The sequence below is a fragment of the Gallinula chloropus genome, assembly GCF_964237585.1.
Source record: "Gallinula chloropus genome assembly, chromosome: 1".
NCBI lineage: Eukaryota > Metazoa > Chordata > Aves > Gruiformes > Rallidae > Gallinula > Gallinula chloropus.
The window spans coordinates 184,008,733-184,035,059 of record NC_140085.1 but is presented as its reverse complement, the minus strand read 5'-3'; the positions used below and the strand labels follow the sequence as shown (position 1 = coordinate 184,035,059).

Below are 26,327 nucleotides of genomic sequence, written 5' to 3'. Positions count from 1 at the left end.
ATTTTTCCCTCTTTTTTATTTTTTTCCCTTTCAGTAAAGGAAATTGAATTTGATTTCTCCATCCCATTTTGAAACGAGGTGAGTTGCCGTGCTTGGCCAATAAAACCCTAAAAGTTTGCAAAAGGGATATCAGTAATAACGGTAATAATAGCAAAAGCAGCGCTTGGAGCGGTCTGCAAACTCGGTAAACGCCTGCCCGGAAAAAAATCCAGGCGTTTGGAAGCTGAATTTTGCCGTTTCAGTTTGCCTGCTGATGTCAACGGCGTGTCGGTAAATAAGAAGTGAGACTTGAGGGGGAGCGGCGGGGAGGGGGGGTGCGGGATGGAAGAGGCAGCGAGGGCTTCTTTCCAAAAGGCGGAGGGTTTTTTTTGTTTGAGGTCATTTCATCTCGATTCTTTTCGTCATTTTGAGTATAAGAGAAAAGCGACTGGTTGACTTTTTCCCAGTCCCTCGCCCGGCTAGGGTGATGCGGGAACTTGGCGCAAGGATTACTTTAATCAAGATGTTCAAACATCCTTGGTTCTTCCCCTTGATGCGCACCGACCGTGCGTTTAAAGAAAAGGTCGGTGTAGCTCCCTGACCTCGCTGCAAACTGGATTAAACTACGAGTCGTGAGAACGCGGATAACTGGAGCTAAATCGTAGCTACTTTTCTGTAGCATTGCAGAAGGAATACGGAAAGCTGTTTGGTAAGCTTCTGATAAGAACTTCAAGAGTTTCCTTGTCTATCTCAAAAGCAACGCAGAGTGCAACATGTAGTAACTTTTCCCTATAAGGCATTTCTTGCCCGGTGCAGGAAACAATCGGGATCCCTTCGGAAAATAAAGTATAGCTCTTCAAAACTTAAATTAGCTCTCCCCCCTCACCATCCAGGCGGTAAACCACCACCGGAGCAGGCAAACTGCTCTGTCCTCAAACCTGGAAAAAAAAAAAAAAAAAAAAAAAGCCCAACACAAAACCAACTCCCAAAACCCCCAACTAAAACCAACCAAGGGAAAAACACCCAAAAACCCCCAAACCCAAACACTGAGACATTCCTGACGGCAGAAGTGAAATCGTCTCGATCCAGGCGAGTTTATTTGTAAACCCGGGGAGCAGCGAGCCCGGCCAGCGGCGGGAAGGGCCGGGGGGGGTGGGGAGATACGGCGGGGGGGGGGGAACGGAGGACGGGGACGGCTCCGCCCGCGGGGTGCGCGGCGGCGGCAGGAGCGCGGACGGAGCAGCCGGGGCTGCGGCTGCCGCTGGCTGCTGACTCAGAAAAGCAATGTAGGTCATAACGAGTTTCCTTAAGTTACCTAAGTTCGAACAATTCAGCTTTTCTTTAGAGACTTCCAAAGCGCTGTTGCAACATTTCTGAGCGCCGTGGCTGCCGCCGGAGTTCAGCCCCCGGCTCTGGGCGATGGGGCGGCGGCGAAGGGGGCAGCACTCGGGGCAGGCGTGCGGCGTTGGGCACTCACACGTTTCGCCTCCAGCCTTTATCTCCCTTCGCCCGTTTGCATCAACACGCTACTTTGTTGGGGTTTTTTTAAAAATCTTTTGTCTCAGAGGCGTGTTTTGTTTGAGGTTTGTTTGGTGTTTGGTTTTTTTTTTTAAATGGTGCCAGCGCGTCACACTCGCATTTTCTTTTAAACTTTCGGAGCAGCAAGCCAACTGCCTACCTACTCACTGCTCAGCTCTTTCCAGGAAGGCTTATTCACGGTTCATAGTTTGGATCTATTCTTTATTACCACCATTTACTACCTTCCACCACCAGTCAATCTTTTACACCATCAGTCAAGGGGCTGGTAAAAAACCTTCACTTTTGCCAAGGGTTTCGTACGCAAAAGACGATCCGTCTTTTGAGTCACGGTGAACACTCAACACTGTCCGTCCTCGAACTAGGTAATATTCGTTATTTTCTACCTCCTCCCCCCCCTCTTTATTATTTCATTAGTGTTTTGTTAACCATGGCAGAGCAGGGAAAGAGCAGCCACGGTCCCCACGGAGCGCTCACGAAGGATGAGCAAGCATCGTGTTCTGTCGCAAGAGCGGCGAAGCGGGACGGGGACCTCTCTGCGAAGCACAAAGTTGTAGGGGAGAGGAAAGCCCGGGATCGGGGGGACGCTTCAAGAAAGGAACCACGCTAACGGATTTCATTTTATTCACTCGGAGCTTTTCCCGACCATTACCTGCGCTCCCCGCTTCCCAGCGCCGCAGCAAGCAGGGGCCGTGCGTGGGCTGGGGCGGGGCGGGAGATGTCCGAGGGACTCGCACTCTCCCCCAGAAAATCATCATCGGGAAGGCATCTGTTGTCACGAAGCATAACTAAGAGGGAAAATCATCCGCCCATAGATTTCACGAGTGAAAGGATCGGGGTGGGGAGGGGGGGGAAATAAATTCCAAACCTCGCCCGGTCCGACGGCCGCATTTCACATCGCCCGCCTGTCCATCACGGGTGTTTTTAGGGCGATCGGACAACCGGTGTCACGGCCACGCACGCCTCCAGCCTTCCTCCTTCCCTCCAGCTCCTCTCTAACCCCACAGTGACACCCCGCCGGCCTCGGTGCTAGCAAGCGAGGATTTCCCCGTCTAAACATAGAAGGTTTTGCCAACGGAGCAGGAGTCCCATGAATGTTTCCCCGAGGTTGCCAGCAGCAGCTCCAGCGGCTCCACGGAGCCCCGAGGCCGAAGCCGGGAGCGCCCAACAGGCTCGGGCAAGCCCGGTCCCGGCCTCCGCCTGCCCGGGGCACGGCGGATCTGCCTCCCGGGGCGGGAGGGGCGAACCCTCGTACTCCGGAAAAAAAAAAAAAAAAAAAAAAGGAAAAAAAGAAAAAAAGAACCGAGTTGAAAGGAAAAAAAAAAAAAAACCAAAAACCCAAAAAAAAAAACCAAAAAAAAAAAAAACAAAAAGAAGAAGAAAAGAGACGCTACCCTGTGCCGTCCCCGCCGGCGGAAAGCTCCCCCCGTCCCGTCCTGTCCCGCGGCACCCGAGGGCGGTGGCCGGGGCGCTCGGGTGACCGCGGGCGCTCAGGACGAGGAGGGAAACGGGGGGTGGGCAAAGCTCTGGCAGCCGTTTGGGAACACGTTCCCCAGCCTTGGCGGCGGTGGAAGGCCCTCCTCTGGTGTTTGCAGTTTTCTTTGTTTACATTCAGTTTAGAAACATTGGCCTCGGGCCAGAAAAGCGCCGGTCCCGTCCCCCCCCCGCCCCGTCCCGTCACCCCCCTTTCCTTCTCGGGTGGTGGAGGAGAAGAGACTTCTAACTTTCACGACCCCCGGGTCTTTAAACGTTTTCCCCCTCGGCTCTCCGAATTAACCCTTCGGACACCTCGGAAAGCAAGCGGGGCTGGGACGGTGCGTGCACCTGCCCTCGGAGCTCTCAATCGAGGGGTCGCAACAGGTTCTACCGTGAGACGGAGGCGCACCGGGGTCGGGTGGTGGGGGGGGGGAATGGAGGTGGAAGGTACCGGCGAGGCGAGGCGAGGCGCGCCGAACCGAGCGGCGGGGCCTCCGCCGCTCGGTTCGGCGCGCCTCGCCTCGCCGCCCGCGGGGCGGTGCTGTGCGGCGGCAGCCGGGCGGGGAAGCAGCTCGGTTCTCCCCGCCGCCGCACCGCCCGGTTGCCCCCGTGCTTCGGGGCCGGCTGCGGCGGCGTGTGGGGAAGAGCGCTGAGGTCGCTCGTACGCGCCGGGCTTGTGCGTGTCGTCCGTCCCTCCGTCCGTCCGTCCGCCCCCCCTACACCCCCGCTCCTCCACCCCGATATTTCCACCCCCCCCCCCCCCCCCACCCCCAACCACCCCCGGCGAGGAGTAAGTGCCACCGCTCCGCCTTCTCCTTTTCGCAATGTTGACGCAATCTATAAATAGTGGAACAAAAGGACCAACTTCCTCGCAGCTTTGCTGAAACTGCACAAAAAAGGCAACCGGGGGGGGAGGGCTGGTTATTTTTTTATTTTATTTTTCTCCGGTTAAAAGGCGAATCCTCCTCCCTCTCCCCCCCCCTCCCCATCCCCCCGCTACTGGAAGATTATTTCTATTTTTTTTTTCCCATTGCTGGCAACGTCCTGCGAGTGGCTATTTTGCTTTTGCACCGAGAGAAGGGCTTCTCCCCCCTCCTCGTCTGACAGTAAGTGCCATTTAGCTACTACCTTTTCAACGGGGAGGGAAGGGGAGGTGGGGGCTGCCTGCTCGCCTACCTGCCTGCTGCCCCAGAGCGCGGGCAGGAGGGACCAGGCGCTCCGGGAATGGGGGGCGGGGGGTTTGGAGGCGCTCAGTGAACTGGGGAGGGGGGCTGCAGCGCCACGGAGTGAGTGGGGATGCGCGCAAGGGGGACGGATTTGGCGGCGGGGGGTAAAGGGGGGGTGGAAGGCGACGGCCGGTGAAATAAGGTGATCGGGAAGAGGGGACGGTTGCCGCTGCCCGCCGAACAAAAGCTGACGCTGATATTAAACGGGCTTTTGTTAGAGGGAAGTGTGTATGTGCGTGTGTGTGTGCGCGGGGAGGGGGGACACCCCGCCCGCAGCAAGTTGCCGTGCAGCCGAGGGCACCTTAGACTTGTTTACCGCTCGGCGCGGCGCTCACCGGCGTGTTTACCCTGCACACACGACGCGGGGCTCCCCCCTTCTCCGCTCCCCCCACCCCACACCCCCCCTCCCAGCCAACCCCTTCCCTCCCTCCTCCGCGCACCGAGGTGGGGGGGGATGAGCGGAGCTGGGTTTCAAGTCGGGGGGGGGGGGGGGGGGTGCGCGTGCACGGTCAGGAGATGCTGATACGATCACGCGTAACGCACCAACACCACCAGCCCCCCCCCCCCCCCAACTCCCCGCCGCCTTTGCCAGTCGGATCGGTGCAAGCGCAGGCAGTTACTGGCCGGAGGGAGAATTACATCATCCCCTGCTCCAGTGATGCTACCTTTCGTGCCGCTACCATGCGCGCAGGGAAACAAGCGGGGGCGCGCCTCCCCCCCCCCATCTCCGCCCCCCCGGCTCGGGCGCAGGCCCGCTCGGGGGGGGGGGAGGGGGGGGGAAGGCGCGCCCCCGCGTCACTCACACACACACACACACGCCCGCCCGAGTGTTTACAGCGCTCACACAGGCGTATTGTGACGTCGCCTGAGTGACAGCCCGCCGCGCCAACGGGGGGGGGGCGCGGCCCCCGACGCCAAAGCAGAACACGGGTGCCCAGCCCGCCTTCCCCCCACCCTCCCCTCCCCTCCCCATCCCCCCACCCCGCCGCGCGCGTTCCGCGGGAAGGGGGGTGGCGAGCCCAACACGAAATACTTCCAAACTTAAATCCAACTTAGACGCTCCGGTATTGGGGTGGTTTGCGTGGTGCCGATTAATGTGAATTCATGACGTCTTATGACGTTTTAAGCGCAGACTACACGTCGGAGAAGCGATTTCTCGTGCGAGGGGCGAGGTGTATTTGTCAAGCGTGGGACGCCCGCGGAGTTAAAACGCTGTCTCCAGCCTTGCGCATCCCCCTGGGGAGCAAGGTGGGACGCGAGGGGCCGGTCTCCTGCCGGGCTTTGGCACGGGGAAGGCAGGAGCGTAGGAGCTGTCATAGCAGTGGCCTTGTCCAGACTGGACATTAAAACCTAATTTTTTGTTGGTTTTTTTTTTTTTTTTTTTAATTTTTGGGTTTTAAAATTTAAGCACCGAGGACAAAACCTAAATTTCACACAGGGTGTGTTTTTCCCAGGGTTAGGAGTGCAGTGTTCCTGGGTTAGGAACTTGTTGTGATATGCTACTGGGGAGGGCGAAAACGCGTGTTGGGGGTTTACTCAGTCTGTGAAAATATTGAAGTAGTGCTTACTTACCCACTGCAAAGTCAATAAATCCGTGCGACACTAAAAACAACAAAAAAAGGGCTTTACAAACTGATACTTGTCAAGAACTGTTTGCCAGAATGCGGCAGTGTAAAATTATTACTACAACATCAGCATTTACTCACTACAAAACTCAAGTACCCGTGAAGCACTGTTTGGTAGTACACACAGTTTTTAATGTGTTAATGGTTTGGGTTTCTTCAAAGTGTATTACTTTTTGAAGTCAGGGTGTTTCTATTTGTGCAGAAAATAGACTGAGAAGCTTTGAGCTCCTACTGTTACAAAAGTTAAAAGGAAACAAAGTTGAGCTGCTAAGTCGGCAGTCTGGAATGAGTCAATAGTATCTCCTTTGTCCTGCTGGCTTTCTCTGCCGTGGTGTATCTTTGCTCTATTTCCTCTGCACAAGCAAAGGAGCATTTCTACCCTCAGTATATTGAACAGACTGTATAGATCTCACGGCTTCTGAATATTCTGACCTAGTAAAATTCAAATGTGCCTGCCTTTCCAGGCTGTATACAGCAGTTGCGATACCATCAGCGACAGAACACTCACTTTAACCACGTAGATACTTACACTTTTTCCACTATCTATAATTAATGGGGCAAATTATTCTTGTTTTGTTATAGTAAGCACTTACTTATATAAGTAAGGGAACAGATATGCCTTTTTAAAGTATTCCATCATCTCCTGTTTTCACCAAAAAAACCCCCACCCCAACCCCAACAATCTTCCACAACAAAAAAGATTGGGACAGAGACATGAAAGAGATGTGAATAACTGTCCCCCTCCTTCACTCGGGGATTCCCTGGGAGTCTCAGAGGGCAAGGAGGTAACATAGCTGGCTTTTACAACAGGATCACAGGTCCTGACACAGGGTCACAGAGAATCTATGCTTGGCTAGCCCTGTGCTCCAGTTTTGTTTAGCTGGTAGCTAGTCCCTTGAGGGATCAATGTCAACTTAAGCATGCTAATGTCTACAAGCAACGGGTTGGCCAGTGACTAAGAGCTGAAACAGGCTCCTGGAGGGCTCTCTGGTTTTGCTGCACTTGGAGCTGGAGTGCTGCTGCCAGGCTGCTTCTGCAGATCTGGAGCTTGTCACAGAAAGAAATCAAAAGTGGTGACAGTATAAAGCCAATAAAGCAAACCTCAACACTGTCTGTTTTCTGAAAACAAAAGGTGGGTAGATGTATTAGGTGGATTGGAAAAGCAGCTTGGGTAGGGATGCGGTTTATAGACCGAGGCAGTGAAACTGGAGCCAGCTCCCATCACTGTGAGCTAAGTTTCTGTGTAGCTCAAACCCACTCTGCTCTCAAATTTTGGCCTTGGGATTAGTGTTAGTCCTTCTGCAGATCTGTCACACTCCAGGAGGTGATAAACAACTGTTAATTCAATATTCCACATGTAAATGTATTAGTCTTCAGCAGATAAACTGGAACAGTTTCTCTATATTACTCCACATGCCCTAAATTAATCCAATTAGGAAAGGGGTACATATATACAAATATATGTGTATATATATACATTAGATATGCACACACACATACATATCTCCTCATGTTAATAGCTCCTTCTGGTTTAACTAGCAATAAGCAGAGTTGGAGACTAGAGTTGGGTAACTACAGTAAAAATAAAAGGGGAAATGTATTAATTCACTGGGAGGTTGAAACCTGTATTTGGATGTATACACTATATGTAGTTGTTACTTAATTTATGTTACAATACAGAGGCTTTTTAGGTTTGCAAAATCAAGATTTTGGTTTTGTTTTGTCTTACAAAAATATTTTGTTTGCTACAAATTTATCTAGGCCTGCTTTTCTTTTGATTACCTGAATTACATAAATGAGTAATTTAGCACATGACTATTCCTTTCCCATTTCACTCCTGAAAAAGACGATCAGTCAGCTTCTGCTGTAGTGCTGTATCTGTGACCGTTCTCACTGTACCATTTGGCGCCTGATACTTTTTATTTTTTAAATATGATGTTGTACTTTCCCCACCCAGTTCTTTTCTGGAAAACTGCAGCCTCAGAATTCCTAATGACACTGAACACAAACACTTTCCTCTGATGGCCTTACGCTATGAATTTCTACAGCTTTTGTTTAAACCTTCAAACACTTCTATCTTTTCAGTTGTAAGGGGGTGTTACTAACTTAGGGCTGGAAATCTGACTGATAAAGGCAGCACAGTCTTCCTGGTTCTGCAAGCAGGCAGTTCCAGTGTTTCAGCTTTTGCACAGTAGCACTTTAACAAGCAGCAGCCATGCATAACTAACAGCACTGCAAGTCCAGTTACTGCTTTTTTAGAAGCCTGCACCCAGCTCTTAAGTTATCTGCAATGTCCGTTTTATATTGTTCCACTCATATGACAAAACTATTAACGGCAGGAAAGCGCAGGAGGTGTTCACCGTGGGTAAGAGACAGGGTGAAAAAAGTTCTGAAAAATGGAGCCTGAGGCTGGGGAAGAAAGCAGCACACAGCTCTAGCTATCCTTTTATAGTAACTGGTGTTTTATGGAAAGTGGGAAAGAAAAGAAAACTCTCTTTTCCTTCCAGCAGCTAGACAGTGATGGCATGACCCTTCTAACTGAAGGCCGATAGCCTTCTTGGAGAAATCTTTATGCAGGTTTCCTTTCTAGTACCTGCAAATGAGGAGTATTGTTTTTCCCAGTTCCTTCTCTTGATCCCACTTCTGGACTCTCAGCCTTATGCTCTAGCTATATTCATGGTGGGTAACAAACAGAACGGTTTTCAAGTTTGGCATTAATGTTTCATAAAAAGTAACTTTTTGGGTTTTTTTTTTTTAGCACATAGTACTGTAGTAGTTTTCAGGAATATTTTCTACCTGCACAGTTAACATTTTCAGTACTATATATGTATATATGGTATTAGCTCATCAGGGCATTACTTGAAAATATGTACATGATGTACACACAAGATACAACGAGCACAGACTAAAAAAGTGCTCACAGCACAGACTCCAGCCTCAAATACATCCTTTGTAAAAGCTGAATGGAAATAAGGAAACCAGTAGTGGTTCATCAGATGAGAATTGCACCCTTTAGATTGCACAAAGAAATAAAAAATGCTGAAAACTAGGCAACACTAACTGTCTAAACATTAATTTGGTAGTCTTTCCAAGTTAAATCTATGAACTACTGTATCTGGGTAACTTCTAAATCCTTACCCAGAAGTGAAACTCCAACAAACCAAATTCCTGACTTGCACATTGTCTATCCTTGTTTGTAAAAATTTGTTTAACAATTTATTTCAGTTCATCAATTTTACTTTTAGTTGGCTGGAGAAATATTAGGTAGCCTTTTTTTTGATTTGGTGTTTATTTAATGTTAGTTTTACAACATTAAACAGTGCGATGAACACTACAGCCTAACTAGAAAGAGCTCCATGTTAGTGCAATCACTTCAGTTTCATAACTCCTACAGATTTTTATCTCTTACAAGCAATGATTTACATACCAGTGAGGGAAAATGAAAATGAGGGGGAAGCTCACTGTAACCCTGCAAGCATACTTAGTTTCTCCAAACACGGACTAGCTTAAACCTGGCCTATGTCACAAGAACTGTGAAGGGTGAGAGCAAAGGATCTGTTCTCATAGTGGCCGTGCACATTTAATGCTGTCTTCACTCAACAGAGAAAACCAGACCCAAAATGGGAAGGAGGATCTGGGCTACTATTCTTTCACCTTTGCTCCCACTCCCACCCTTTGAGCTGTGAAGAAAGGATCAGGTTTCTCTATTTTAAAAGCTGGTGCAGTACACACACTTCCTCAAAGTACTGGAGAGCGCTGGGAGAAAAAACTCTCTGAGAGGTCCCTGCAGGAACATGTGCTGCTTCACAACATCCTTTACTCAGGACTCTGCCTTATCAACAGAGATGAGCCTTTAATTAAGTGATGAGAACTCCCCCTGTAAACATATGGTATTTTTAGGAACCTCTACAAATAAGAGCATCACAGAACTAACTTACCTTTGACACGTGGTTTCAGAAGCTTCAAGCTTGACACGAGTCATAAAAACCAAACCGTCAGGACTGCTCAGCACTACAGGTAAAGTAGACCTGAAAATAAATGAAAAGAGAAATTAAGCAACTCAGCATGGTTTCCTGAACACACTTAAATAAACCAGATTAACACATGAAAGAATATAATCACTACCTCTTTCATCCCACCATACAGTTCCTACAGACATTTCAAGTTAAATCACAGAGCTGATATTAAATCTGTATCAAGGTGGAAGATGGAGGGTATTCTGGCAAAGGTTTAAGGTTAAATGAGGACAGCAGTCCTATCCCCGACTCAGAATTTCACCCACAGCTTTTTGATTTTAAAAGCAATAATTAAAACTGTCCAACCTGAATCCAAGACAAAATAATGCTTAAAGGAGGACCTGAGGCTACATATACTAATGCAAAAACTCAAAAATAACCTGAGATCTGAAAGAAGTGTTCAGTAACATTTTGTTTACCTATGTCTTTTCAAAATACAAAACTGATAGTTCCAGAGGCAAGGTGCCTAGTTAGCAGTGCCTGCTGAATATCAAAAGGCTAATCCAACAGTGAGGAGGTGTAAGTGCCATTTAATCTTAGCTCAGCCACTTCCACCTGAGCTCTGTGAGTTTTGAAAAGAACAAAATCTCATTCCAGGCTTAAAAAAAACAATGAGAAAAGCTTGAGATCTATAGATTAAAAAAATAAAGCTGTATGTTAAATCTACAGATAACTATTGTAGCTGTTAATAACAGACTAATATTTGACATACAGACCAGCAGACTTTTCATTTTAAAGCAAGAGTCAAAATAATGTCAGAGTCAAAATTATGTCAGGTTGTGTCATATGACAACAAATTTACAAGTAGTATTACACTGCCCTTTTCTCATGTGTAAAATCCATCATTCTAGAAGGACGGCCCACTGGAAATATGCAAAGGCACGTGGAAATGGAGGGAAAGATTAGTTTTCATGGAAGATGCTGGGGTGGATGACTGAAGTCTTCATCAAATAAGCAAGCTGTATCCTATTTACTCTCTGATGCTGTGCAAATGAATGAATCAAAGCCCACACATTCTCTTGCAAATCATGTCACAAGAATTCTACTTCTCTGAGCCCCTGAGGTCATGAGTGACCATGTACTGACCCCTGACAGACTCCTGACGCCTTTTTTTAATACAGCAAGCACACACTTCTCTCAGCACTCGAGCCGGTATCAGTGCTATACATCGCATGCTGCCTGCTTTTTTTTTTAATTGTAGCAATCTCTACCCCCAAAAACCCTCCAAACTATTCCTACCAGCTTTCATGTCTCTCTACAGCCTTTCGTGCACTGAGAAATTTCTCGATACTTAAGCAGATGAGTATGAAAGTGTAAATAAAAACATATAGAGATTATTTCAGGGAGAGATTGGTCAGCTTTTCAGGAAAAGGAATCCTTCATTTCAAAGAAAGTAAAATCTTCTTCAACTGCAAGAGGCTCATGTTTGTATTATCACTAAAACTTTTGCTGCAAGGGGAAGAAATAATAACTGCAGACTGTTGAAAAGGAAGTCCTGTTACACTACAGACAAAAAAAATTAAGTTCTTACAGTGTATACAATTTATAATCAATGCTGAACTTCTGCATTTGTCTTAAATACCAAGTTGTGAGCCTGGACTGCTCTTTAATGTGTCCAACTGCCTTAATGCCAAAACCTATACAAGGGGATAATTAATAGAGTAGCATTCACCGTGAACAAAACTCCGATATTTCACTGAAACTTCTCCAGCTCTAACAAAGACACCATTAAAAAAAAAAAAGTCATTTCAAAGACCACTGTAGATGCTGCACAGGAACTGATTCTCGAGTTAAAGACAGACATCTGCTAGCCAGGGTAATAACTCAAAGGAGAAACTTCTAAGTTTGAGGCCTCTTGTTTGGACTTATCTATGTTTTCACACATCAGTAGGTTCAGTGGAGTTAGAAATATCCAGTATGTGTAATGAAAACAATCTCTATCAGTGAATACAGCACGAGCACACGATAACGTATGTTTTCCAATCCTAGAGCAATTGTCAAGCAATTACTATTTGTCAAGGCAACACACTTGATAGTCAGGGTCGTCTAACCCTGGGTCACCTCCTCCTACCTTACTCTGAGGCAGGTCTCAGTAAGCCAGCTGCCCGGCTGGCGCTCTCTTGCCCTGAAGGTAAGTCGCAGGCGCAGGTTCCTCTCGCAACACAGGGCGGGAAAGCAGAGGGAGGCAGAGGCAGAGGCGAGGGGTGTATTACTGCTCCACCGTGCCTTCTATAAGCAACAGCTGCTGGGGTTTTGTTCCAAGACGGAGGAGGGCCCGCGCAGGTCAGAGGGGACTCCTGGACAACCGATTATTAACCAGGGCTTTCTAAAGCACTTGCAAGGCCCATATTGTGTTTGTTTAGGACCCAGAACTACAAGTGCATGTTATCAGCAGACTGGGTGGATTTGTTTGTGTCTCTGGGTTAAATTATCACTTCTAACTGCCTTTTAAAACAGAAAAAGAGAAAGACCTTGTCTTACACAGCCTGTAGGAGTTTACATTTTGCGTCCCCCCCCCTTTTTTTAATTTAAAGGCCCTTATTCAACTAAAAATTCCCTCTTTATTTTATAATTACAACATTATATATGATTATTTTATAATCATAATTTTACAAAAAATATTACTCTTTTTGCTATCCAGACTGTTACTCCATGTCTGAACATTTTTTATTGAATCATCTCTGTAGCTAACCTCTGATCCTTAATTTTTACATTTCATGATAGAAAATTGAATGGCTTTTCTTTACTACATGATTCAATCTTCCAGTCACAATTTATAAACGGTGTGTAGACGTAATTCAATTAAAATGTAGCCAAAGAGCACTTAAATTTTAATCAGTTAAATTAAACAGCGATATATGTACCTAACATGCAAGGAAAAGGATTATCAGAACATATTGCACCGAAAACCACTTTATTCAACAAGGACTAATCACTGTTAGTTGGTAAACTTAAGTGATTGCTTCTGGTCAGCGTGACCTTCAAGGCATAGAACTAGTACATCTCATCCCCTTACATGGACCTGACCAAAAATTTTTTCATTCCCCAGTGGATCTTTCAATTTTGAATGCACCAGTCATTAATATCAAGTGGATGAGTACACTAAAAGGAAAAAAGCTATCGGAAGCAGGTTCAGCATTCTGTAGGTTGTAGCTCCACGTGTTCCACCAGCGACTTCCAGCCCTTCAGAGCTTTCACTTTCTCTAAAACTTTGGCATTAAAAAATGTGTTGCGTAGAATTTTTATTGTGTTATTTTAAAATACTATAGTAAACTTAACCTTAATATGGGCTGCCCTACTTCCATACTTAATTTTAAGTGGTCTTGTTAAAAAAGAAACATTTAATTTAAATAAAGCGTACATACAGAACTCATTAAACTTATATTAATCGCTCCAGGAGGCCACACAAGTAATAGAAAATGTGAATTCCTTCCTTTCTGATTTATCAGCCATTTATGCTCTATCAAAACAGAATGGGCTCCTACTGTGCCTGCTGGTGTACATACAAAGTTAAAGAGACAGAGCCCTGGCACAGAGGTTTGCCTTCATTTGCTCAACACCTGAGGTGTTAAAAGTAAAAAACCAAACAGAAGAGGCTTTTTTTCCCCTTTTTTTCCCCGTTTAGCGCTGGCTGTTCAGATGCAGCACCAGGAGGTAAAGGGTAAAAGGATGCTATGAAGGAGTCTAGATCCTCACTTGTTTCTCCATCCCTTCCTATTCCCCTCCTCCTCAAGCTCTAGCTGTGTTCACCACTGAACACTGGAAGGACTTTAAGCTAACCAGAGAACTGAACATAAGCATCGACCACCTTAATCTCTGCTAAATATAGAGACTTCCCATTGAATTTCCTTCTCCTTGCTAAGTGACTTAGGAGGATAAACCTACTCTCAGGACAGCTCCCCAAGTTGAAAGGAAGAGAAGGAAAGTTATTTCTGAGAAAGCCAGAGGTTGTGATCCTGGCTTGCTGAATTATGGAACATGAATTACGGATTTGGCATTACAGATTTGTGGACTCATTTTGTTCACTTAGCAAGGATTAGAATAAAATTGCTCATCACAACTTACTGGGGTAGAAACAACACTAGCCCATGGATTGTCTACTTTTTTTTTCTTGCTCTTGTCTTTGGTGAGATTTCCTCTTTGCAGTGGAGAAGTTCTGAAGGCCAGCATAAAGAACAAGAAGTAACTATGCAAAATTACAATGGTAGCAAAAAGTTCTAAAGGTATAAAGATGAAGAAAGTTTGGTTTAGGTAAGGAAATGATTGAGTGAGGAAAAAGAGATGAGGTAGAGGCATTTCATTTACATTTGCCATAAAATCTTTGAAATACCACAGACTACACAGTTAGCAAACCTGACAGTGCAGTAAAAGGGAAGGCGACTGACTAAGGTTGGTTCTAGTTGGTCAAATTGAAAGAGGGGAAAGTCCTGAAAGTATTTTGTTTCATTTTTGCAAAGACTGTGAGTAGGCCAAGATTCCTAAATAACCTGTATTATAAGAATATGAGAGAGGTCAAGCTGGTTCAGGCCGGGCATGCTCTTGGCCCAGACATAAGCCAATCCTTTCCCAAGTACTCTTCCAGAGAACAGCAGGACGAGGACAAGCACATTTGATACTGCCCACAGCTTCGGGCATCCAACTTGGTTTTAGCTTGGGAGGTTTCCTGAGCCTGATGTGGTTTGTCTAGTCAGTGACCTTTGCTAGATCTCTTTTCCAAGGTCTTGTGCAGTCTCTCCTTAGATCCATGTGAATTTATTTCATTCCTACTGTCCATGCAAAGAATGTCATGAGTATACTACCCATGGATGTATAAACCAATATAATTTATTGTTTAACTTGCTTTGAAGTTGCCTTAAAAAAAAATGAGCACACTCATTCTTTTTATTGCTCAAGAAGGTGAAAAGTTGATGGCTGTCCATCCTTTTCACATGTGATTTTAAAACATTTATTGCTGTTTTGAAGGAGCATAAGAGGGGTGCTGTAATTAAAGTCTCTGAAGAAGACTCCTTTGCTCCTGTGCTGGAAATCTATTTCTTCATAGCTCTGCCAATCAACCACCAGTTTGCCTGCTATCTGTGGCAGATGCTGAAGCTGCTATTGCACAGAAGTCCTTCCAAGATCCTGGGGAACTGGAAGCTTAGATGAGCACATTCTGAGAGAGCCATTCTTTCCCACTGTTAGGGAAGATGCATTAGAGGAAAAGATGCAGTCATGCATATTGTGCTCTTAAAACCCTGCTGGTCTTTCTGCAAGCAGAATCTAAAAGAATAGTAGGGAGTGGAAATGAAGAGAAGAAAATTTGCCAATCCACAGAAATCAGACCTATTCTAAGAAAATTACTTGCTAAGAACTAAAGCTTAAGGAATCATTGTAAACTTTATCTGAAAAGTGAAGGAGAAAACTGAAGATAATGTAGTTCAAGCTTCCTCTAAAAGATGAGGGTATTGTTCCTAGAGTTTGGCAGTAGACCTTAAGCAGGCGCAGTTAACATCACACTTAAAACAGCAGAAGCTTGTGAGAATTTCCTATTAATTCAGTGGGAGATTCATGCAGTATACTCCCGTTTTCCCCACTATGGGTTTCAGAAGGCACAGGAATCTCTCTCAAGCAGGCAGGAAAGCCCAATTTCTACAAGTAAAAAAGTCTATGGATAGGTAAGACAGGTCTTCATACTTAGGTAAAAATATAAACAAAGGCCTTTCAGAAATCTTACTACAAGATAAGTTCCATTGTATCCCTGCACAGAAAAAGATCAGCAGCTATTGCAGAAAAATGTGAACTCCAGTTAGTGTCACAGCTATTAAACGGTCCTGTACTACTGAAGTAGAGGAGGTTAAGGGAGACTGATGATGCTAGGACACTCAAACAGAAAGTCTTTTCATTTAGGTTTGTGAGTAAGGCTAGTCAAAGTGGCTCCATTTGACACAAAATGACCTGCACTGTTGCAAAACAGTTTCTGTCAGCAGATTTCACCTAGGCAACGCCCAGTCTATCAGCTACAATCATACAGGGTTTGGCTGCAGGTTGCGATTATTATTTCAGAAGAGTATGTTTGGTTAAGCAGGTAAAGGGACTGTACTGAAAGTTTCACAAGACACAAATAAAGGTGAAAAAAAAGAAAAGAAAAAGCTTACAAACCCGTGTTATTAAACAAGCAAACAAAACACATTTTTTTCAGGAGCTCTCAGCAGTCCTCTAGTTAGAAAGGGACATCTATTTGTGTCTGTTGTGACCAAGTCCCAGTTTGAAAAATGTAACTCCAGAAGACAGGTCATTGCTGTTGACTCCCTGCCATGGTGGTTAGATATGCTGAAGTTCAGGAAGGCTCAGAGCCTCTGAGGTTACCAACCCTAACCCCAAATGTTGCCTGGTTTTCACTCACTTCATTCAGAGCTGTATGTCATATAAAAGTTCCCTGAAGATGGTCTTGCCCTTCATGGGCTTGTTGACAAAACATATAATTAATTATCACATTGACTATCAACACTTGCTTGGGAAGTGCCTGAAAAATAAACTCAAATGTTACTTTGTGTTCAAGGCAGAGGGTCCCAACTTTGGGATATTTATATGGAGACAAAGCACCCCCTGAGCACCACAGAGATTCTGAGTGTGAGCAAATCCCTATTTCTGAATAGACCTATCTGTCACCAAGACCCTACGTCCACTAAGGTACAAAGACAACACTGTGCTGAGTATCATTGGCTCAGAGTTTAATGTACCAGGTAGTTGCAAGGCTGTGGTTTCAGTCAACTTTGAGTATAATGTAGATAAAGTACAGAATGTTTTGCGAGAGACTATAAATGTTGAGATGTTTTCACTGATCTTAAAAGATGACCTAGAAGCTGATTTAATTGACCTGTTACTGTCTAGGATCTCTCCTCTGGGAAGTAAAAAGCTCTTGATAATATGATGTATAATAGCAAAACCATAACCAAGTGTTTCAAATCAATGTTGCTGGTTTTGTAAGTCTGAGAACCATTGATCATATAGTTTTAGACCCGTGTGAACTGAATCGATCATCTGTTGTGGTACTGCACTACAGTCCTTTATCTTCTGAGACAGGCTGCGATGATGGCTACTTTTCCTGGGAGGAGGCAGGGGAAATGCAAACCCAACAGAAAATTCCTACTTGGTTCAGGACAAAGCCTGTGTGATGTAGTGGTTCAGGGTTCCTATGAGGCATCCAGTGTCTTTTCTCTGCTGCGTGGACCCCTATGTAAAAATAGACATCTTGCAGGCTGGCAGTTCAAAATCCCTGAGGATTAGTGATTGGTTAGGAGATTACGGATACTACTCCAGTCTAAATTTGAAATAGCAAATGAAAGTGCTGAGGCACTGATAGTTGACACTGAACTGCTAGCCCCCTCACCCTTTCTGCAGAGTTGTAGATACAGAAGGCTCTGTCACTGATTCGTAATGGTGCATTTGCTTTGGCAATCCGTCATAGAAGGGAATCTATTTCTGGTGTTTACTGTTTCTAATAAGCCAGATAGCTTGTTAGAGAATGAGAGAGAGAAGAGCCACGAGACCAGCAAGTCACTCAGCACTATGTACAACACAGCACTGAAAATACAAAAACAATCGCTACTATTGGGGCTATAAATACATAGGGCACTCAACACAAAGCCAGTCACTATCAAGGTCCCTGCAGGGAGCATGCAAGTAGTAAAATAGGTCTTTTCAGGCCCTAGACTTTAAAATACATGAATCAAAGACATGCCATATTGCTGATAAATCTTTTATCCCTCATTATGTGCATGGGCAGCAACTTGTGCTAGGAATCATGCTCCTCGCCTCCATCTGACTTCCCTGCCAAGACCCTTGTAACAAGTACATCCCAAAACCTCAGAATCACAGCTTTTAGGACACTGAGTAAGAGTCTTAAATCATAACTATAGGTTTACTTGTGGAATTTAGAAGTAAAGTGATGTCTGTTCAAGGAAAGTCTTCTTCCTCCCCTGCTGTATGCTTCCTCTCGGAAAAAGGAAATGTTACTACGGAACATCTTGATCTCTGAAGAATCACATTAGGGAAAATCTTAAACCCAAGTAACTTATGGCTTCTTTATCCATGTATGTTGACTCAAACTGTATTTTGCTAGTGGTCACAAGGAGACTTTATTTACTGCATGAAATTCATTATAATATTACATATTGCCCAGAGGGGTAGTGGAGGCCCCATCCCTGGAGATATTCAAGGTCAGGCCTCTGAGTGACCTGATCTAGTGAAGATGTCCCTGCTTACAGCAGGGGTGGTTGGACTGGATGATCTTTAAAGGTTCCTTTCAGCCTAATGCATTCTACGATTCTATGATTCTATGATACAAAATTAAATGGATCACACAGAACATACACTGCAATATTTCCATCTTTGTGGTGTGGTGGAAATAATGAAATCATGAATGTTTGTATTTATGTCGCTATTTAATGCCCTGAGGACAGTTTACATGAGGGTGCTTCAAGCAGTAGTCTGCTGATACCATCTAACGGACTCTGCTCGTCCAAATAATTTGTCCTTGCACTCGTGGAGCAAATACACACTAGCAATGAAATCCATCTCCACAACCACTCAAAGAAGCAGCCAAAAACATCCCAGATGAGTTATTCTTGCTCTTTATAAAAATTGGGACATTAAAATAATTCTCTGTGCTTTGGCCAACTTATATGGAAATTTGGGCTATACAAATGAATGCACACACAAAATGCATTAAGAAAGCAACCATCTCTTTATACTGTTACTGCACATCATGATATTAGTCTGGAGAGCCCCAAACTACATGCAAATACACTTTCTAGTACTCCAGAGAAAACACTTTCTAAATTCTGCCCTTTTCTTATTTATTTCTCAAAACTGGCTAAAAAACTTCCACACTCTCAAATGCTAACACTTATACCTTCCAACTTCTAACCATAGGTTTGTCCTTCTGAAGTACCATTTCTACTACTGTGTCCAGTCCAATTGCAGTTATGTTAAATAAGGGGATTACCACCACTTTAAAACATTATTAAATCTGCTAAAATAGAATAACTCAGAATAACTGCACACCATGTTTTCCCAATTCGACCTCCAGTTATACATTCTCCTGCCAACTTAAATAAGTATTACATCATTCCAGTTTTCCTGTATATGGCTGTTTACCTCACTTAATCAAACTGCATTTTTTTTTCTTCCTAACTGCCCTTTAATTATTCTTCCCATATAAAACATCTTGTTTAATCTGTAAGGAATATTTTCAAAATTATTAAATGATAAATTCACTGACACCCTTGAAAATGGGGTTTAGATCCTTCTATATTATTAGCTCTGTATTTTTCTGAGTATCACGCTATCCAAAATAGACAAAGGCACCTTGTTGGGGTTTGATTTCTGTGGTAGCTGCACTGGGCCTCTGAAGATATGCAGGAAAACTAAATTTCTCATCATAATATATCCCATCTGGTTAAGTAAATATTGTCTTTAGTCAGCAAAAAATATTTTTAAACTGTTCAATAAAATATGAAATGGAAAAGCTGAAAATATAGTTTGCATTTTATAACTCCAAACTATAAATATAAATGTGCATGTTGAATTACAAAAATTATTACATTTATATACAAGTTGAAAAGCAAGTTCTGACAAGTAAAACCAGACAACCTTAGATTTTGACTGTAGGGAGAAGGAGCCTGAGCAGTTTTTTCATGTTTATCAGTATGTTCAAATCATTAGGGCATCTCACAATTTAGAACTGTCTCTTCATGAAACGTCTTGGATCATAAATTATTTCTTTGACTTTCATGAGAAGTCGAGTCACCCAGGTTTCAGAGGCCTTTTTAAAGCAGTGTTTCACTTCAATCCAGGAATTGAGCTTTCCTATCCTTGTAAAAAAGTGTGGGTTAAACAGTCTGAATTTGCTAGACATGTTCCTCCAAAAGCTTCTCTGACCTATCCTGTTCTTTTATAAACTGTATTAATATAAAGGTGCAGTGGTATATGACTCATATTCTTGAATAATTCCATTCAAGCTGACAACAATCTTTCTACAGACTGGCTTGTATAATAAAAGTCTTAAGGCTTTGGTGGTCTCTTTCTAAGTTAATTCTCTAAATAGGTGTCTCCTGCTTTAAAAGAAAAAACAAACCCAAAACCAACCAAACACATAAAACAAAGCCAGATAAATCTAGAGGATTCAAGTGCAGTCTTAAACAGAAAAGTTATACTGCAAACCCTTGGTTCTATGTCACAATAACAAGATGCAGCGAGCTACAAAAGTGAAGGGGTGCTACTTCACTTCCTTAGATCTTCCTCTCTGGGAGGTTAACTGAAAAGCCACTCGATCCTCTGTACAGTATTCACATTTTTAATACAGCTGCTTCTAATAATTGAAACGTTTCTAACACAAGTTGAGGGAAGAAGGTACAATAAAATGTCCATTTGCAAACGTTAACAGCCTTTCCTCTTGCAGACCCAATGCAAGAAAAACCACTGGAAGATAAACACTTTAATTTGAAGATTTTAATTATTGTTTGATAAGAACACGTAAGTCCTTAAGTAGCTAACAGATTATCACAGTAATATATGGTTTTCTCATCATCCCTCAGATTGAATCTCTTAGAAAGCACAGACATGCTAGCCAGTGTTCTGAATAGACTGAATCCTCTTAGTATTCTGAAGAGGCAAACGATCTCCATTCCTTCAATATCCTCGCTCTCTTATGTTACATATTTTATGCTCTAACAAAAGCATATACACAAACGATTCACATTATAATCAAGGCCATGAATGTTGGTAACATGAACCGTACATATTCTTTCACATTATTTTTGAGTACAGGAAAATAAAGTATCTTGAGGTTTGGAGCAGAAATACAAGTGATACTTTTTAATATCACTAACTAATTTCACTTTAGGGTTCTATTATCACAGCATAGATACTAGGTTTCAATTTTATTACTAACAGGCTTTACTTATCATAGTAAAAATAGGCTGTTAACCACAGATAGTAAAATTCATCATCAAAGTTCTGGTTTTGTTTAGGAATCAGACTTTTTCAAATATGTTGTCAAGTAATAAACTCCTTATCTATACGTGTCTTAAAATAAACTACATGTGTTTTGAATGCAGAGTGTTTCCCCCTATCTACAAGGCTATACATACCTGAACAGCATGTGCTAGATAGAATTAGAAGCCAAGGAAAAAGGGTATTGACAATGCTGAAACCAGCTTCCTGCCCAGGGGATCAAGTAGTGTAAGCAGAGTAATAGTACTGCTTGTGTGAACAGGTTAAATGCTTTATCCTTATCGACGATCTGTAAACAGAAATTATATGTATATGAGCTTTAAAATAAAAACAAGTGAAAATTAAAATACAGAAAAGCATACAAAATAAAATAATATATCTACTGACAAAAAAGGATACCTGCATTTTGGTGATTTATCATGTGTTCAGACTATTTGATTTCATCTCCACATTCTGAATTTATTTTTCAAATTACTTGTTAATATTCCAGATTATTTATTGAGTGGAGCCAAGAATTATGAAAGAAGATGTATGTAAGAGCATTGTGATGACAGAAATGTTTCAACTAATCTGTTCTAAAGTGCTGCCGAGGAAGATGCTCCAGCATCACCAGATAGCCTGGTTCCAGTCTTTGACTGTCCATGTACTTGAAGGATTTTTCAAATATGTAGCCTTTTCTTCTTCACTGTAAATGAACATTTTTTTTTGTCCTTCCACAAATGGGTGTAAAAGACAACAGATGACTACCATCTTCTCAATAATCTTCAGATGTCAGATTATTTTCCCCAGTCTTCTTTTCTCTAGACTGAACAAATACAACTATTTTGAAATGTGTCTTATAAAATTTGTTTTCCAAAAACCTTTTCACTCATGTGCTCTCCTATGGATTCACCTTCACCTGGAAATCAAATAATTTCAATTTGCCAGACCTTATTTTAACAGAGATATACAACAGTTTTATTCACTGACTCTTATTCTGGCCATTTTCAATGAGTGTTCTATGGTTTTGCTTCATCTGTAAAATTAGGTAATGCCAACCTTATTTGGAATTATGTGATACCCCACAGAAACAAAATACCTCTGTCCATCTCTTCAGTAATGGTTTTGGAAATCAGTAATGACACTTGATTTTCTTTGAATGTGGAATAATTCACTGGCTTTTTTTGGTTTTTTTTTTTTTTCTTTCAAAGAACTGAATGAAACAGGGGTTTTTTTATACCTTCACTTAGTAATCCCATAACTTTCATTTTTACATTTAACAGCTAAAGCAAGAATTATAATATTCTTAATAAATAAGCAGATAGAGAGATGAATGGACAGGTAGGCATAAATCTAGTTTTCTTTGAGAATCAGGCATAATAGAAGGAAGACTTGACTCAAAGTCTGTATCTATATATCAAAATAGATAATGTCTGTTGAAATGGAGGGGAAAGGATGTTGCTAGTTGAAGTATACTATGAGGTCACTTTTTGATGATTACACAACTATTAGTTTGTGGTAAAAGTATGTCACTTTCTGCATCATTTTCAATTAGTTTTGTATGAATAAAGCAGAAGTATTCTGGATCAAGAAAAGTAAAACAAAGGATGTAAAATAATAACAGATCAAAGAAGTGCTCCAAATGGTGCAGTGGCTGGCTGTCTTCACTTCTATTTCCAGATGCCTGCCTTTAGAGAATCTAGTCTCTTTACATTTTTTAACCAGAGATAGTTTATCCCAGGAATCTCGAAATTATTCCCTTGAAAAGAATGAAAAAAGAGTGAAAAACTGGGCAGTGGTTTATGACATCTAGCCCAGATTTTCTGCTTCTTTGCTCTACTTCACTTGCACAGACTATGCAACTATACCACAGTCACATATGAAAGTTCTTCTAAGAAGTGGTTTCTATGGTTTGGTTTTGCTTTTTAATATTCATATAGTTTATTCATAGGGTACTTTCATAATGAATTCCTGAAATTTAGTAGTTGTTCTTTGTAATCTAGTTAATCTATCCATCTGCAAAGCATCCAAATCCCATGATACCTAGGTGTGCTCTCAATATACTAAATGAGTAAATAGGCTTAAGGGCTCCCAGCAGCATTACACTCCAACTCAAAGCCACCCGTTCCCCATCCCCAGAAAAGCCTTTCTACAATTTCTCTACCCTTCAGCCAAAATTCTTATGTAGTCATCTCCTTCTTGCCATACCCCAGCTTAGCTTCCAGCAGATCCTAAAAAATACGCTCCCCTGTCTCCTTGGGCAACAGAGAGAGGCAAACCCCCAACAAGTGATTATTTAAGCAGGAGTGATGGGTGCAGAATGCATAGGATGTATTCACAATGAAGAGAGAAGCAGTTTATGAATGTTTCTCTTACCAGACAGTCGTACCTGCACTATCTGCCATAATATTTTTCAGAATCTCTTTTCATTAAAGTCTTAAAATTACTTTTTCCTCAGAACAGGAACTACCAGTCTTGGCAGTTCAGCCATTAGGTTTAGAATATGCAATGTATTCAGAGAGAAGTGGACAACTTCAAATAATGTGCTCGTTTTTTTCATGTCATTTTCTAACACTATGCTTGAGGGGATCGTATTATCATTAGGGGATTATAATTTTATATAATGCATTTGCACTTCAAAATTACAAGGTCATTATAGGGATGAACACTTTTTTCAGCTAGGCATGTAATATATGTGACAGGCTTTGTTTTATGTTTTTCTCGATGTGTGTGTTAATTCTACTTACTAATATTTTCCATTGATATTATCTCACTTTTTAAGTGCAGTTTCTATTATTTGCAAGAATGTATTTCTATTATTTGCAAGAATATAACTCTTCTGAAGCCAAAGCAAATCACAGGTACAACATAACATTCATACATACGCTCATTACACAGAAGTTATTTTTCCCAACATAGTTGCCTGCCTGTGGCAGGGGGGTTGGAGCTCTATGATCCTTGGGGTCCCTTCCAACCCAAACCATTCTATGATTCTATGTGTTGCACGTATGGTTCATGGCAACACAGTAAAGCCAGAACATCCAGTCAGATCCATTTCTGAAAGACTGCTTCTCCAAATATTTAATCTATAGGCAAATTTATTGCTGAATAGTTGTTAATGATGGTCTATTTGCTTCCCAGTGTTCCATTAAAAATAATTTCCTATTAAGATTGTTTCCAAACACCTACTCCCAACCCTCCTCCTCAACTTCTAGCCATTTTCCTTTGATCTATATAGCATTTTGTCCAATCTATTTATGTCCTTTATGTCCTCAGTGCTTAGCAGAGGAGTTGACTCCCTTTCAGAACCTGCATATAGTTTTAATTTGAGCAGTTTATTTCCTCTTTTTACTCGGAGTAACTTAAAAGACAATATTCAACAGAATGCTACTGTATTAAGTTCAAACACTGTCTGCCTTGCCACATTTTCCCTTCCCTTTTTATTTTCTGTCTTCAGATTTAAGCAGTTAATCCCAGGTCACAAAAAAGTCTATGAATGTAATTTTATTTCCCCCTTTTGTGCATCCTGCATATAGTTTTCTAGAACCTGTAAAAGATCATGAAAATACTTGGTAAAGTCACTAGGTAAAAATACGATCTGGAACCTAATAGTAATTACATCACATACTGGAAAACCGTCCAAGTAATACAGGGATTATGTTAATCCCAAAATATTCTTGCATATCCCTTTTTGAAATTTGTATAAATATTCAGTAAAGCACTTATCCCATCATGTGCACGATGAGGTCATTAGTCTATATTGAAGTGTGCCCACTTCAGCACCAGGCCCTTCTCAAAACCCTCAGGATAAAACAGTGTAAACAAATGCATTATACTTCAGGCTGTTATCCTACAAGGATGTCCACATAGGTGGAACCCAAACTGCATTTTAAAAATGAACTAAAACTGCTTAGTCAGTCATATACTTACTTCTTTATTGTAGCCTTCCTTATTTTGAAAGGCATATTTGCTCATCTAGCTGGCTTTCCAGTTTCCATTTAAAAATCATTCCACATCAGGTATGTACTATTTTGCCTTCTATAATGCACCTCTGGTTTTCCTAATTTAACAGTTATTCAGATTTTCTATATTTTCTTTCCTTAATTACATCACACATTATATCCAAATTTATACATTAATTGACATTTCTGTTCAAGAAACAGTAGTCTGAAAGATACCTACAGATTATGGGTTTTCATGCCATTGTGATTTAATTTTTGAGTAGGCTACTACAGTTGCCATTATTGCCAAATGGATGTAGTTTGCAAGGTTACATCTGCGCTGCCAAGCTAAGTAGGGCCCAGGAACCTGTTTGAGCTCTACCTTGTGATAATCCATATCTTTAACTGTTGGCATGCTCTTTGGTACACTTTTGGCCAACGAGCACTCAGGTAAGACACAGCAAGACTTGGGGTATAGCACAGGATAGGGATTGTTCTTTGTAGGCAGGATGAGTAAGGCCACCCTGCTCCAGGAGAGCGGATGGGTTAGCCCGTGAACGTGAGGTAGAATTTGCTGCCAACTCTTGACTGAGCTGCAGCCCATTTTGTTTTCTAGTACATATGTCATCTAAGATACTAAATGCAGCTGAACACTGGTAGAGAGCAGGCATTACGTTCTTACACTCCCATCACCAAATGTGCACGAAGGACAAAAGCTGCTGGCGTGGGAGAGGGTTAGAACAGTGTCAGGTTGACGGTGACTTCCCCACAGCAGGCAAATTTTCAGCCTGGGAGTGGAATGGATCTTGGTTACCTTGTGCTACCTCCAGTGGACAGAACGGGGGTACAGAATCTGGGCCACTTCACATTTTCAGATACCTTTCAATATTTTCAATTACCATTTTTGTTTGCTGTCTCTTCAGCTATCTTTTCAAATAAATGATTTGCAGACAGTGGTCTCAGATTTCCTTTTTATCCAGTATTACTCTATTGGAAACAAAGAGAAAAGTTGAAAAAATTTGGAAAAAATCTGCTTTCTTGCATTTCTTTAGAAATTTCACCTATGTTCAGACTACATTAGCAAAACTATACTAATGAAGTGGATAATTAGGCTTTCTCAGGTAGCATCACATGGTCTGAGCTTTTCTTTTTTTTTTTTTTTTAATCTTTGCATGACAGCAAGCCTCAAGTTCCCATTTCCAGTTCCATTTTCTTTTCTCCCACTTTATACTTCACTAAACATTTCTTTGAAGTGGAGCCTCGCTCTTGTTCTATTGCAATGTCACTGCTGAACCAGCTTTCTGTTATTACTCTTCAAACCACCATTTCTGTCTGTGATTTTCACAGTATGTTCACCCTTTCTCTGGTCTTGAGTCTTCTTCTCTGGAGACATTCAAAACCCGCCTGGATGTGTTCCTGTGTGATTTAGTCTGGGTGATCCTGATAGATGATCTTTCAAGGTCCCTTCCAACTCCTCATGTTCTGAGATTCTATGAAACTAGAAATATCATATATTCATACTGTCTTCATTTTAGATCTAGTGTTCCCCCCCCC

The 26,327-nt window shown here is 42.5% G+C and overlaps 1 long non-coding RNA gene across 1 annotated transcript in view; it reads left to right on the top strand.

The window, feature by feature from the left end:
- Window positions 1–3,795: 3,795 nt before the first annotated feature.
- LOC311197318 overlaps window positions 3,796–26,327 on the top strand; it is a 57,291-nt gene continuing 34,759 nt past the window's right edge. Inside the window, exon 1 of the long non-coding RNA XR_014617626.1 lies at window positions 3,796–4,097. This is a non-coding gene — a long non-coding RNA (uncharacterized lncRNA). The remainder of the gene's footprint in view (window positions 4,098–26,327) is intronic.